This window comes from Episyrphus balteatus, chromosome 3 (assembly GCF_945859705.1).
Source record: "Episyrphus balteatus chromosome 3, idEpiBalt1.1, whole genome shotgun sequence".
NCBI classification, from domain to species: Eukaryota; Metazoa; Arthropoda; class Insecta; order Diptera; family Syrphidae; genus Episyrphus; species Episyrphus balteatus.
In genome coordinates this window covers 32994303-33009673 of record NC_079136.1, presented here as the reverse complement: position 1 = coordinate 33009673, position 15371 = coordinate 32994303, and the positions used below count along the sequence as shown (strand labels likewise).

General features: G+C 30.6%; 1 protein-coding gene across 1 annotated transcript in view; it reads right to left on the bottom strand.

The window, feature by feature from the left end:
* LOC129915244 (extracellular serine/threonine protein CG31145) overlaps positions 1 to 8380 on the bottom strand; it is a 107766-nt gene extending 99386 nt beyond the window's left edge. Inside the window, exon 1 of the mRNA XM_055994725.1 lies at positions 8362 to 8380. The gene's annotated coding sequence lies outside the window, so the exon portion shown is untranslated. The remainder of the gene's footprint in view (positions 1 to 8361) is intronic.
* Between the last annotated feature and the right edge of the window lie 6991 nt (positions 8381 to 15371).

Below are 15371 nucleotides of genomic sequence, written 5' to 3'. Positions count from 1 at the left end.
TCTTAAAAATTAAAGCAACTTTAACTCTAAGAGCAAGTTCGTGCGACCCAGTCGTGCATTTTATTTAAACTACTCGATGTAAGTTAAATTATAATATATCATGGTAAAATATATTTTTATTTTTATTTTTTTTATTTATAAAAAATTATTTAAATAAGTAAATAAAATTAAATAAAACATATTTTTGTTTTGAGTTCACTGTGGTGTATGAGTATCATTTTTTACTTGCGATGTTAGTACTATAGGGCAAGTTTAGAATTCATACAAAAAAAAAATCGAACTCGAGATAACAATCATTTATGGTATTACGATGATAGAGAATGCTAAAACAGTGGGTACCGCAATTATGTCTGTGCGTCTGCCTCTATCTCGAGGTGCAGCCCAAACTTCTGATGCGATTTGCTTCAAACTTTGTAGTTAAAAGTTTTGGGTGATTCCCGAGACTGGAGATTGAAATTTTTTGTTGCACCAAAATTGACGGTACTTGCTATATGAATAAAATGACAAATGTTATTTTTCTCAAAAACGGTTTTAAAGATTTTAATCAAAAAATACATGTACTGTGACAAAAAACGTTCTACTTTTGAAATAAAAAAAATATTGTTGTTATTAACCGTACCTGCCATAGAACCGTTTTCTTGATACCTGACTTACTCATAAACAACTAATGTAATTTCAACGAAAATTTTTAAGCAGAAGCGTATAAGAAGCCTTAATATTAAAATGTGTAAGAAATTTCAAAACTCTTAGTTTTGGATTAAAAAAAAAAAATGTCAATATTTAAGCATTTTTGAAAAATCAATTTATTTGAAAACGGATTGATAATTTTTTTTTTTTAATTTTGTTTTTAATTGTCAAATAATTATTTCTTCAAAATAGAATACCAATTTTTTTTAGAAAATGTTTTGAAATTTTTTATTAAGAAAAAACTATTTTTTAAAAAAACGGTTCCTACAATTTTCGAAAAAAAGAAAATTAAAAATTTTTTGTTTTAGGTTAGGTTGAACGGGGTGATAATCCGACAATTCGAACCATCCCACTCTCGATAGATCCATTGTGATCCCCAGGGTTAGGGTGGTAATGAATCTGGATGGGTAAGGGAAGGATTTATTGGAAATTAGGTGTTGGAATTTATATTTGTGTTTTTTACAAGAAACTAAATGACATACTCAGTTTGAAGATTAAGACTATGCAAAAGGGTATTTTCGTTCTTCTTAGTTTTTTTCTTTTTCTCAATTCTCAAAACTATGAATATCAAGTAAGATGGTTTTAACATTTACATTCATGTATTTTAACTTACTCATGTGTTTTGGTAAAATATTTGCAAAGATTGAACAACAACCTCCCAAGTAACAATTTGGCTTGCATGAGGTCCAAATTTGTCCACTTTGGAAAGAAAGGGAGTCTCTTTAAGGCTTCCTTGAAGTGTTTACAGAAAGCCTTGTAAATTTTAGTTAAAGAAGGTCTTTTTGAGACCTTTTTGAACCGTTTTAAGGAAGCCTCGTATTTTCAAGTGACAGAAGGCCTCTATAAAACCTGTTCTAAGAGGTTCTTTTAAGTATGCAATGTTTTTTATCCTTTAAGTATGCAATGTTTTCTTCTTGTAAGTATGCAATATTTTTTCTTAAAAGTATACAACTTTTCTAGTGCATTCGAAAAACATTATGTTTTTTTTTTACGAAAAATGAAATTTTTATTTTGCTGTTTAAAGTTTTATATAATCCTTTGTTTTGTCATACTCTTATACTATCATAGAAAAATAGATTTCAAATGATATACTAAATGGAAGCTCGAAAGACACAAAATATTTTAAGTAATTTCATTTACTTTTTAAATAAGATATATTTTGAGTTTTTGTTTCTTTTCTTGCACTACTTCGATTGCACTAATGATTGTAATCATATTTAAAACTTAAATATTTACATTTGTTTAATGTAACGCATATTAATGATTGATTAAGTTATACTAAATATAAATAACAATTAAAATTGTAGTTCACAATAACAACGAAATATATTCTCCTTTGTTGGTCACGGTGGCGTATACGTACTATTTTTGTATTTACTTAATTTTAATGTTAAATACACTTACAACACTTTAGAAATCAATACAAACAGATCAGTCCTCAAGAAGTATCTAATTATTTCATTCAACACTTTCTTCTACTTGTGTATTGGTGAGAAGTTGAGACGAAGTTAAAATATTTATTCCTGAGTCAAGACCCGACTGCTGAATTGTGTTTTGATCCAAACCTACAATGTGAAAACTTCTGCATCTTTGATTTAAAGTCGCTGATCAAGTGGGACCTTGTCTCTGAAATTTTTTAGAGTTTGTTTGTTTTAATAGTACCTACATCAAATTTTGCCAGGTAAAATCTCACACCCACGAAATATTTTTATTTTTTTATTTTATTTTTATATTTTAGTATCCAAGGACTTATAAATTATTTTTTTCTAAAATCATCAGTCCATAGAAATATTTATCCGCTTTCAAGGTTTAAGCCACCTATCTTACTTGAAAAATATATTTAAAATTTAAAGTGACAAATTGTCCCATACTAGGCTTTAAGATAATATGAGTATAAACCTCAAGAGTCAATGACGAAATTGCTTTCTCTGCGCAATTTTCTTTCTTTTTTTATAAAAAAAAAAAAAAAACGTAATTGAGAACAATAAGGGAATAAAGCCAAAACATACAAAGTAACAAAAAAAAAAGTAACAAAAGAGTATCAACAAACAAACTTAGTTCCATAGTTACCCACATAATCACATCCATCCATCCTTGCAAAATATGATTATTCAAAGCTCTTTTTTTGTTTTCCTTTTAGTCGTCCATGAAAAAAACAGAACATATACAGTAAAAGAGTGAGAGATCCTTCAACCAAACCAAAAGAACTAACCCATACCCACATCTGAATCTTTGGCTAGGAGTTAAAAGGAAAGTGTATATATACTTCAAAACACCCCAATTCACTTATACACATCATCACTCCTAAACATCAAACGCAAAGAAAAACGATACAAACAAAGAGGAAAAGTATCCTTAGCTTAAAAGACATACAACAACAAAAAAAAAAATGAAGAAAATCTTGAAAAAAAAAACTTCAGAAAGTAAAGAACAGGGAAAAACGGGCAAAATTCCTTCCAAATTGCATTACGCTTCTCGTTAGCATGAAATATAAGAAAATATCCACAAGCAACAGGACGACGACGCCGAAGACCAAACACATACTAGACCAGACCAAACAGAGGACAACGAGTGTGGTGTAGAAAAAAAAAATTACTCTCTTACTCCTGGAGGTTTCCATTTTGTTGGTCTATCCTGCCCACCTGCATGTATGTGTGTACATCAAAAAGGGTCCCATAAACTAATCTAAGACCTTTTTAATACTATTTCAATGAAGGACACATAATGACGATGACGATGACGACAAAGACGAGGATATGACGATGACGACGAGACGCTAGCGACACTCATTACCTACAGGCCCTTATAATAAATGAACGAAGTAAAATTCATGATTTGTTTACTCCATTTGGATTTTAAGGAACAACCAGAGTTGCCTTTTATAAATTTTAATAAAAAAAAAATGCATTATATAATACCGTAAAACAGAATTACTTTAAGATTATAAACTGCTTCTGACCTTCTTGTTAAAGATAGACTTAAGTTCATATCAAGCAGATTAAAGCCGTATGCGGTAGCTACAAAGCTGCAACTTTTTCTGCAAAGGCTGGAACATTGCAATCACAGGATTTGACTCTGAATTTTGACACCATAATGGTAACTATTGTTATTACTATGCAACGAAATTGTGTCAATCTCGGCAATGGTATCTTCAAGTTCTATTATTCAGTCCGAACGAACAAGTACATTAAAAGAGCCATCGGGTATTTTCAGGAAAATTTAAAGACTTACTCCTTTAACAAATTGTCTCAATACAGTTTTTGTGTTTTCAACTTTTTCGATTTTTTTTATCTTTACTTTTTTTTCAATAATTTAGAGGAGTCAGCCCCAAAACATTAAAAGTTTAAAACTTTGAATTGAACATTACCGAGACAGAGACGTAGGTTCGTACACGGAGAAAAAAGTGTCACCTTAAAATAAGATGATGCGCACATTAAATTTCACCACCTTAAAATAATTGATGTCACCTTAATTTAAAGTGAAAGTCATTTTAGCAAAAAACTATGCAGAAATCCTCTTAAATTAAGGTGCGATCCCCTTAAATCTATGTGGTCTGTTTTCTCCGTGTAGTACATGAGTTAATAATAAAATTCTAAAGTTATGGAAAAATCCTTCTCGGTGGAATTATGTCCAGTGTAAACTCCAATTTTTTTTTAAAGGTGGTACAAAATACATATACACACAAATAATTTAAAGATTAATAATACGTATATACAGTAAAAGTGTGCAACTTCCTGCCTGGGGTCACATTAGGACATGAAATAGGTACAAAATTTGTTGAAGTCTGAGGTTTAATTTTGGGTAAACAATTTTTTGAAATTAAATTCTTAAAGTGTTTTATAACACAAGGGGGCCCATGTCTCACAATACGCACCTGACTCTTCAATTAGAACCAACATTTGGGTTGTTCACACATTTTTTTAAAGGAGCTTATGCCCCTTTAAGATTGGATAGGTGTCCCTAATCGAACTATGGAGTTATATCCCAACAAATTTCTTACTCTTGAAAAAAATTATTAAGAATAAACTATGTATGAGTCTAATTTTCTTCAGTAAATGCTTTTTTTTAACTTTGGAATAATATTTGTGTAAAATTCGTGGATCGTGATCACTTTGCGTAAAATGCCAGAATTCATCTTGGAGACAATGTCGAAGACAGCTCTTCACAAAAAGGATTGTTTTCTTGGAAGCCCTCCGCCAAGAGGCTTTCCAGGATTCCAAGGTGATAAACTTCAGAAGTTATCAGCTCTATCCTGATTTTCACACGTATGGAAAATTTTCCCTCCGAAATATTTTTGTTCGGCCAGAATTTTAAAGCCTTTTGTTTCACCCAAGAGAAAAGAGCTATCAACTACCTCGCATATTATCGAAGAAAAAAAATTAAAAATACCTTCAGTTTTTCGAACGTAAACAGCTTTTCACCCGGAACTGACAATACGAAAAAAAGTGAAATGGAATTTTTCCGGGTGGAATCTTTTTCTCGTGAAAAAATAGGGCTTAAAATCTCACGATCATGCAAAAATTTCAGGCTTGTAAATGTATGCAGAGGACTCTTCTATTTCCCAAAAGTCGGTATTCACTACGCTTTGAAAGGTCCAAGACACGTTAAGTGCTTTGATAAAAACAGTGGCTGCTTAAAATCTGGCACATTTTTTTTTATGCTATTGCTGTTGTTCTTTTTCTTGTACTGAACTATTAAAAAAAAATTTCGTCTAGCGGTTATGCAACCTTTCGGTAAAATTCTGAAGTTTTTTTAACCGCTTGCAGAATTGCTAGTAGAAATACTGTTATAGTTCTTACTGGGGTTGGGGACAAAATTCAGACGTGATCAAAATTCTTTTGTCAAAATTTTGCTTTTCAAAAATCTGTTTTTCCAAATTCTGTTTTTCAAAATTCTGCTTTTCATAATTCTGTTTTTCAAAATTATGCAATAAACTACAAAAAGGTTTGGAAAATGTTAAAGAAAATGTTTAACATGTTCCAAAACCTTTTTTAATTTTTTACAAAATACATTAAATTCATCTGTTTGAAAAATTAGCTGCTTATTTGATTACTTATCTAGGTACATAATTTTTCATTAGTTTAATGCATATTAATATTTGTTTTATAAATGAATAAATTTGAAATTTGTTTTTAATATTAAACATTTCCGAAAATAATTAAAAAATGTATTAATTTTCCAAATAAAGATGATAACACGGTGTTACAAAAATGAGGTTTTAAAATATACGCGGGCGGAGGTTTTGTAGAGCTAGTCGCACTGAATACGAAACGGTATTTGAAAATCCCCTAACACCCCCAAAATCTAGAGTTACGGGCAAAAAACGGTTTTTTGGGCCTTCACCCATTGAAAAAATTCTAGCTTCGACAATTTTGTACCCATTTTCGATTTTCCCAAAAACTAGAAGACATAGAAACATATAGTTTTCACGGTTCGATAAGGAATCAATTGAGGCAGTTTTCTGTGTGAGTAATTTTTTTTACTAAAATTCGCAGTCTGGACAAAAATAGTATAAAATGAGTTTAAAATTTTTTTTTTCCCTATTTTTAACTTTGAAATCGATTATTTCAAAAACTATTGGTAATATTATATTGATTTAAAAATTAGAATCAAATGCACAATTTTGCCTTTTGGAAATGGTATCATTTATTACTGTAAGTGTTGCAGTTGTTTTTTAATAATTTTTTTTTATTTTGATAATTTTTTTTTGAAAAATGCCCCTCTTACCTAAACGGGGGGAGATAGACCCCCCTCCCAAAGAAAAAAAATGTTTGTATTGAGCTCCTCTACAAAAACCCTTCATCAAATCCTGGCGTCCAACTTATCCTACTACGTGCCGAAACAACATTTTTGTTCTATACCTAAAAGTTCGAATTTCTGTATCTGGGTTGAAATCGAAAAATTTTTTTTTCTAAGCCAATTTTGAAGTGATTTTCATAAAAAATACCTCGATCAATTGGGAAATAGATATAGTTTTAGAATATATTTATTAAATAGCATGTTGTTTTGAAAACATATACTTTAAATTGATGCCGAAGTTGGGCAAATGACAAAAAAAAAATTGAATTTTTGAACTTTGACATCTTATAAATTCTAAGTGGTTTAACCGAGTTACATGTTTTAAACATTGTTAAAAAGGTATATTTATCTTCTATCAGAAACTATAAAAAAATCGAAAATGGGTAAAAAATTGTCGAAGCTAGAATTTTTTCAATGGGTGAAGGCCCAAAAAACCGTTTTTTGTCCGTAACTTCAGATTTTGGGGCTGTTAGGGGATTTTCAAATACCGTTTCGTATTCAGTGCGACTAGCTCTACAAAACCTGATAGGTCTCCGCCCGCGTATATTTTGAGTGTTACACCGTGTAATTAAAAAAATTGAATAAGAACAGGAATATTTTGTATCAAACAACACCAGTTCCAATTAGTATATAGATTTTCTTTTGAAAGAAAGTCGGTCTATGCATTTTAAAAAAATATTTGCGACACTTTAGGAATGTACCAATTTTGAATTACATTAATGAGGTGTATTTTTCTATATTCAGCGCATAAGCTGTAAAAAATACAGAATTGGCAGATTTTTTTTTTTTTTTTTCAAATGTAATGCTGGCAGAATTTTGAAAAGCAGAATTTTGCAAAACAGAATTTTCGTTAAAAAAGCAGAATTTTGAAAACCAGAACTTTGAAGTCAGAATTTTGACCCGCTCCCTTCTTATTAATTACAAGAAATGGAAGTTCATAGCCAACCTATAACAACAATCAGCATCATAAGACAACTCATCATGGACAGCCCATAACGAAAATAGTCATCACAATGTTCAATTGAAAAAATTCGTTGTTACTTCATTATATCTGCATGTTCTTTTTTTTGGGTATTGATAATTTTTGATGCATTTGTTTTTTTTTTTTTTATAGGTACTTTCTCTCGATGAAATGTTCCCAGTGACGAATTATCATGATGAGTTGTCCTATATTTACCTGTGCTATGATTAGTTGACTACATATCGATACCTATACAGAGCTCAATATTTTTGAAGAAATTTATTTCAAAAATTTACCTACATAGACTTCTTAAAAACTCAAGTGCATTAAAGTTTCAAACAACAGTATACTCTGACAAAACTCATACAGAAAATGACTTTTTCTTGTGTATATTTCCTTAAAAAGACAAAACAAAAAAACATTTTTTTTGAAATAGGTATACTTTCTGAGTAAAGACTCGTTTTTGGTTGAATATATTGAATATTTTGCAATGGCAACCTATTCCTATATGCAGCAGCAAATTTTCTTTATAAAGTGCATGTTTGTTTGTGTTTGAAAAATTGAAATCCATCTACTTTCCACCCCTCTTCTCCCACTCAGGTTCTTTCACAATAGAAGAATATACACAAAGCTAAAGCAGCAGTAGCAGGAGCATGCCAAACAAAAACCAACTTGTTGGGGGATTTTTAAAACAACAAGCTCACAAAAGCAAAAAAAGAACATACAACAGGTTTTTATACTGCAACAAGGACCAAAGACATAGTAAAAAAAAAAATTAAAAAAAAATATGCAGTGTGGTTGTATACATAGCAACATACACAGAGCACACACACAACACACATACAATGCGGCACTGTTGCAAAAAGGATAATGAAAATGAAAATCGCCTCGGGCAAATTAAAAATTCATCTTACCTTTGATTATAGCACAAGGAGGAGTGTTTCCGTTTCGAAACGAAATTATCCTCTTCGGTGGTTGCTTGATGGTCGATGGTGATGGTGGCGGTGCCGGAAGAGGGGCTAGGCTTTGGCCAGCCCAATGGCAAAGGAAACGGAGCAGGGCAAGGAGTTTGGGGAGCATTGAAAGAAAACTGCAACGAAGGCTGCTGATGCCACCTACTATGGCCAAGGTGTTGTTGGCTTTCTTCGGTTCTTAATGCTTCTGCTGCTTCAAGTCTTGTTGTTGTTGTTGTTGGTAGTGGCCCTAGCATTTGTGTCATCGTCATGGTTCGTTCGGTTGTATCCGTATCCGGCTTTAACTGTTCCGCAGTTTCGCCTAAGGACAAACACAAGGGATCACTAACACTGTTGGCACTGCTGCCATCGCTAATAGAATTTTCCGGTGAATAAGAAAAGTCATTCGTTGTTGTTAGCGACAGCAGCGACAACGACGGCGACAACGTTGACGACAACAATGGTTGTCCATTACTGTTTATTTTGTTGTTGTTGTTGTTATCATGTTGTTCTTGTTGTTGTTGGTGTTGCCATGTGACCAAAGGTTGATGCCAATTTTTTCTTTCAAACCATTGCCAAGACGGTGATCGAATTCGCTTTGAATCGGTAATCATCGTTTGGCTAGTAGACGAAGTCTTTGGTGAACTACGGTCGTTGGATGTTGATTGCGATGGCATTATCTTCTTTTTCTTCTTCTTGTTCTTATTCTACTACAACTGTCTGGGAAACGGCTCTGATGGCTCTGATTGAAGACGCATCCAGAATGATGAAAACATTGGTGGATTGTGTTCATCAAGAGTTTAGTTCTAGTTTTTTTTTTTTTTTTTATTTCCAGGGATAAAAGTTTCGTTCTCGACTGATTCTGACTTGGGACTTTGGACTTTGGCAATTGCCAATAGGAATTTTAAGCTCTTTGTCCTTGCATTTTGCTTTTTGTTCGGGTTCGGGTTTGATTTTCTTTTTGGTTTGCTTCCAATAAAATATAGAAAGGTATACGTAGAAAGGAAGTTTATTTGAAGTTTATCGTTTGACCGAGTTTAGGGGGATGTGGTGGCGGGCGGTGGTGATGGTCTTCGCGTTACCTAAATGGATTGGGAGGGGGATTATTTTTTTTTTTTGTTTTTTCTTTGGTTTTCATTAAATGGTTGGATTCTCCAGGAAGTGGATGTATAAGTTCACACAAAAGCCGTAGAAAAATGCTTGGGCAATCAAGCATGCTGGTAAAATCATGAGGCTGGAGGCAAAAATCAATACACACGATGTGGTTGTGGTGTCAGTCATGTTATTTTATTGTTATTATTCGTTGATGGGCATGAGTCTAGGAGTAGCAGTTTTACATTGAATTTGGTTTTTTTGGATGAATTGAATATAATTTAGTAGGTAGATGTATATTTTTGTATTATTTTTATTTGAAACTTGAAGTTAAATTGTAGGTAAAGGTACATTTCTTGTTGTTGTTGAATGATATGTATTTACTTAAAATAACTTTTAAAAGAGAAGAAACATCTGTTAAAGGCATTTTAGTGCTTAGAGATCGAGTTGGTTGAGGTATATTATGTTGGAGGTTTTGTTCCAAAAAACCTAAAAAAAAGGGTAAAACAAAACCTGTGGACACAATTTCAAACGAGAGACCTTCAAAAAAGGTAATGTAGACAAGAAAATCTTAAAAAAAATTTTGATAGAAGTCTATATCTAAAAAAATGGCCTCATAAGTCAACACATGCCTATTTCAAATGATAAAAAACTTTAACCCTATTGGGGCTCCATCTAGTGTCAAAATAAAACTCTGAAAAAATTAGAGGATTTTTTTTTTTATTATTTAGAAACAGTTTTTTCACTTAGGAACTTGATTCTCGAAAAAAATCTAAGTAACGAACACCCTAATGTACATATGTACCAGAAATAATGTTAATCAGAAGTAATAATGCTATGTTTTCTCTCTGTGGAATAGGATTTAAAAAGTTAAAGTTAAAAATGAATTAAGAGACATTAGAATCATTAACGTTGGTGTTCCACAAGGGTCTGTTTTGGGTCCTATATTGTTTCTCAATTATATCAATTCAATGTTGAATTTACCATTTTCTGCTAAAATAATGGCTTTTGCTGATGATTACCATTTGGCTTATATGAATCGGTTCTTTAAGTTAATTTGAACCATTGTATTCATTTATTGCATGTTTTTGTTTGCTAAATATTCGTCTTCGACAAAACAATAGTTATGTACTAGTATGAGAAATGATACAATTCTTACCATCATGAACCAAACTGTCTGCTACATAATATTTTTTTTTTATCGGTCATGCAGTGTTGATCCAATTTTTTTTTTTTTTTTTTTTTTTATTTTATGTTTATTTAGAATAGTTTATTTTGGCATATTAAATTCAAAGCTTCCTTTGCTGAAGTGGGCAATTTCATCGGCAGACGGCTTATAAGCCATGCTTGTAAATCTTTTATTTAATTATAAGTTTGTATCTTTTTATTAGAAAAAAATAGAGATTAATAATAATAATAAATTAATCCGCTTCTAATTCTACAGAAATGTGCTGTAAAAAAAAATTTGAACCCAATCGTTGATGATTAGATCCTAAAAAATTTAATAATTATTTTGAAAGACGTTTAAAACATTTTTTAAAAGAGGAAGGGCATTTTCAAAATCCCATAATGTAATATTGTTGTTGTTGTTGTGATCGTCCTCTCGTTCCATACCACTCTAATCTATTGTGTACTGGAAGCTTTTTAAAAAGTTTCCTGTAACTATTCGTTCTATACACTATTCTAGTTCACTATTCTAGTGGAAAACGAAAACTTAGCTTCTTGAATTTGATTTCAATCAAAGATTTGTTGACTTACATCACCTAATAGATAAATATTGCACCATTATTTCAGAATTTATTATTCTATATTATTATTTTATATTGTTTATCAAATTAAATATCTTTTTATATTTTTAAGACTTCAATTATTGTTGTTATTTGTATGCTGAAGCGGTATTTAAAGCTATTTTAAATTTAAAAATATAAAGTGTTACAATAAATAAATAAATTATTAATAATAAATTATATAAAATATATTGTCATTTTATTTTTAGTAACACATCCTCAGAAGAAAAAAAAAATTAAATTAGATCTTATAAAACAGGGTAAGAGGATAAGTAATGACTCGAATAAATCCAGGAGGTTATTTTCTAATCAAATTATGTCTCCAGAAATCACATGGCGAAAGTGAAAATAGGACCTAATCGTCTAAGTTAAAGAATTTATGATAAAACACCCAAGGATTCAGTTCTAAGATTTTTGGCTTAAGAGACTCTTCTCAAAGAAGTTATAGAATATGTTCTAATATCGAGGACACTATCGATTGCATTTAAGGGCAAACGCTGTTAGCTTACATCTGCGTAATATTACCAGCCAAAGAGGATGCGTGGAATCAAGTGTAGCAATTATTTTTTTTTTGTAAGTGTTTTTTTTTTTTTTTTGTCAACATGCAATTTGATAACACTGTGTTCGAAAATGGAACTTTTTTTTTCCGACAGAGGGCTCTCATATCTACTAAAGATAATTCTGCATTAGGTCAAATAAGAAAAATTTTTACGTTTGAAATTTTGTTTGCACATGCAAAAAAAAATGAGGGTATAAAACACCATATATTTTCCAATTTATGATTTTTATCGATGTAAATTGATGGAAAATCTATTTTTTATTGAAGTATTATTCGTAAAAAAAGTTATTTGAAAAAAATCTGACGATTTTAAATCATTATTTTATGGCAAAAAATGGTCGATTTTTCTTCTATTTTTCGTATTGCTTATATTAAAATGCATCACTCGGTGGAAACGATTTGATCTTGTATTTCAGGATAGAATATGGCTATGTTTACAAATACGAATAGGTAGTACCTACCTAGCTACAATATTGGTTAAGCTTAAGAGTGAAAAAGTAGCAGTAAAACAGCATTGTTTTCAATTTTTTAGTTTATTAAATACAAAAATTACAAAATGTTTAAATGCAATACATATGCAGGGGAAGTGGGGGCAAAATCGTTTTCTTACTATGTTCTATGAAAAAAAAAAAAAAATAAAACTGGCAAAACTTGCAAAATGAAAAGTGGCTTTTGGTATGATCGACCATGTCTGAAAGTATGAGCAAATTTGGTTGAAACGCCGAAAAGTTACGGAAACTTTTGTGATTTTTCAACAAATCGTTACCGTTTATGTTAAAAGTAAGTTGCACTTTTAACAGTAAGATAGTTAAAATTTTTAACTTATTCTTTTTTATAAAGAAAGTTGGGCATTCAGGAGTATTTTTTTGTGAAAGAATGAATCCTAAAAGTTTGAACCTTAATAAAAAAAATATTCTAGAATATCGGGTAAGATCGGAAGGAGGCAAAACGCCCATGGGCTCAAGTAGCTAAAAAAATAAATAAAACATAGATGACCGTTAAAGGAGTCAAAACAGATAAGCGACAGGCAGCAAATAACTGTAAGTGATGATTGTTCTGCTTGCAGCTGCTTTTAAAATCCAAATCAAAAGGTGGATGCCTTAAATGTCCTTTTTATGTACCAAATGGTCCCACAAATCATGTGCTATGGTGGAAACCGATGAAGATATACCATACGAGTATGATTATTGTTAATAGATTTCATTTTCAAAAAAAGAAACGGTCATGCTACCAACAAAATTTGATATTACATAAAAACCCGCTTAAGAGAAACCCTCTTAAGAGAAAAACCAGCTTATCTGAAACACTTTTCTGATCTACAAATATTTTCTTCAGTTAAACGGGGTTCGTTAAAGTGAAAACCCCGGACTGTGAAAAATATTATGTGTTGTTTTTTATTTTTAAAACAAATTAAAAGAAAAATGAGTTTTTGAACTTAAACAAAGTTTAAATAAAAATATTGATACCATACCTGATTTCTTAATTAAATATCTACATCTACTATGTATAATATTCCAGAGCACTAACACATACAAGGTATGTACAAAAAAAATTTGAATTTTCGCATACATTTGTAACTTTATAGTTAAAAAATGTAAGAAAAAGTGAAAGAAAAGTTCACGTTTTTTGCCATAAAATATTGATTTAAACAGTCATTCGACAGATTTTTTTCAAATAACTTCTTTTACGTATAATTCTTCAAAAAAAAAAACAGATTTTCCATCATTTTACATCGATAAAAAATCAAAAATTGGAAAATATATGGTGTTTTATACCCTCATTTTTGGCATGTGCAAACAAAATTTCGAATGCAAAAATCTTTCTTATTTGACCTAATCCAGAAAAACTAAGAACGCCATCGTGTTCAGCATACTCGAATTATCTTTAGTAGACATGAAAGCCCTCTGTCGGTTTTTTGAATTCTTTTTTTAAATAAAAAAGTGAATGAGTTATTTTAATTTTACAGTTATGCTAAGCATTTCCGTATCCTTTTTAAATAATTTTATTTTTAAACATTGTACTGTGAGAAATATGGCCAACCATAGGCGTAGGTACGGATTATGTAAGGTATGAGATTTATGGTTTTTTTTTTAGTTCGTATTACCGCAGTTATATATTAAAAACCATTTTTTTTCTATTTTACTTCACGCAATGAGTTTGAAAACAAAAGATCAGGAGGCTATGAAAAGTGCGATTAAAATGGTTAGGTCCAAATGGTGTGGCTTTTTAAAAGTAAAAACTACGTTAATAAGATTAAATAAAACATTGAAAACCCCGATACTGGAAGTTTTATTAATTTTTATTAAGTTTTTCCATCTTCCTTTGAAAAAATACCCATGTAGTTCAAATTACCCCCTCCTTTTTATTTTTAACATTTTTGAGTTTCTTCAATATATTATTTTTTGTGTAATTTCATTTATAAAGTGAATTTTTATTTGCCTTGTTAATAATAATTATTCATAAGAATATACTCCTGTTTTATATTTTTAAAAATATCGTTGGTAAAACCTTATATTTATCAGCTTTAATAGCAAAAATATTCACCGACTCTACTCTATTAATATTAATAAAATCAGTAAATCTACATTATATTTTGTCACCAATTAGTAAAAATCCAACAATATCACAAATAAGTGATTAAGTTTCAAAAACTTCACCTAAATATTTGGCATTCTATTTATTAGCAAAAAAAAAAAATTAGGTATGTATATACTTTGTGTTTGTCTAACTTTTATTCAATTTTTCAAGTTGACTTTTTTTTTTTTTTTTAAATTTTGTTGCGATGTGATACTCGTATATTGCTGTTGTTTATCTGTGTATTCTTAATTGTTATTCACTCAATGAAAAATCACTTTTTTTTTTTTGTATTGAAGGGCTTGAAAAATATCAAAAACAGGAAAAATAAAAAAAAAAAATATACAAACGAAATTCTAAACTTCTACCACGCGACATAACGAACCATAATCAAAGTCAAACAACAAAGGATGATGCAGTGTTTACTCGTTTTTTTTTTCCTCTCTCTCTGACACACAAACATTCTATGTTTTTGGTGATGTTAGAGTAGCAATTTTGTTAGTATTTTTGCAAAAAAATTTTAGAAAGAAGGGAAAAATACAAAAACAACACACATTAAAAAAACAACCAACAACAACAACGAGAGCCAACATAAAGCACACAGAACTCATTTTTTCTGCTTAACAAAAGAACAACGCAATGCAAAAATTTCAAACGGAAACAGTAGTCCTTTGGAAAAAAACACATCGAACGCAAAAAAACAACCCGTTCTTTTAGAAAAACATTCATTTGCCATTGCCAGAGGAGTAGTACCTAGTAGAAGGTCGGTTCAAGGCTGCAGGCAGGGAACAGAGTGAGGCGTTAAAGTCTTCTCAAATGCATCAGTTAAAAACAAAAATAAAAACAAAAAATAGGAAAAAAAATCACAAAAAAAAAAAAACAAGCAGCAGGATGCAGGAGGAAACACAACGTGTCTACCTCAAAGTTTGGCATTTGCCTTTATTTAATTTTTGTTGGTT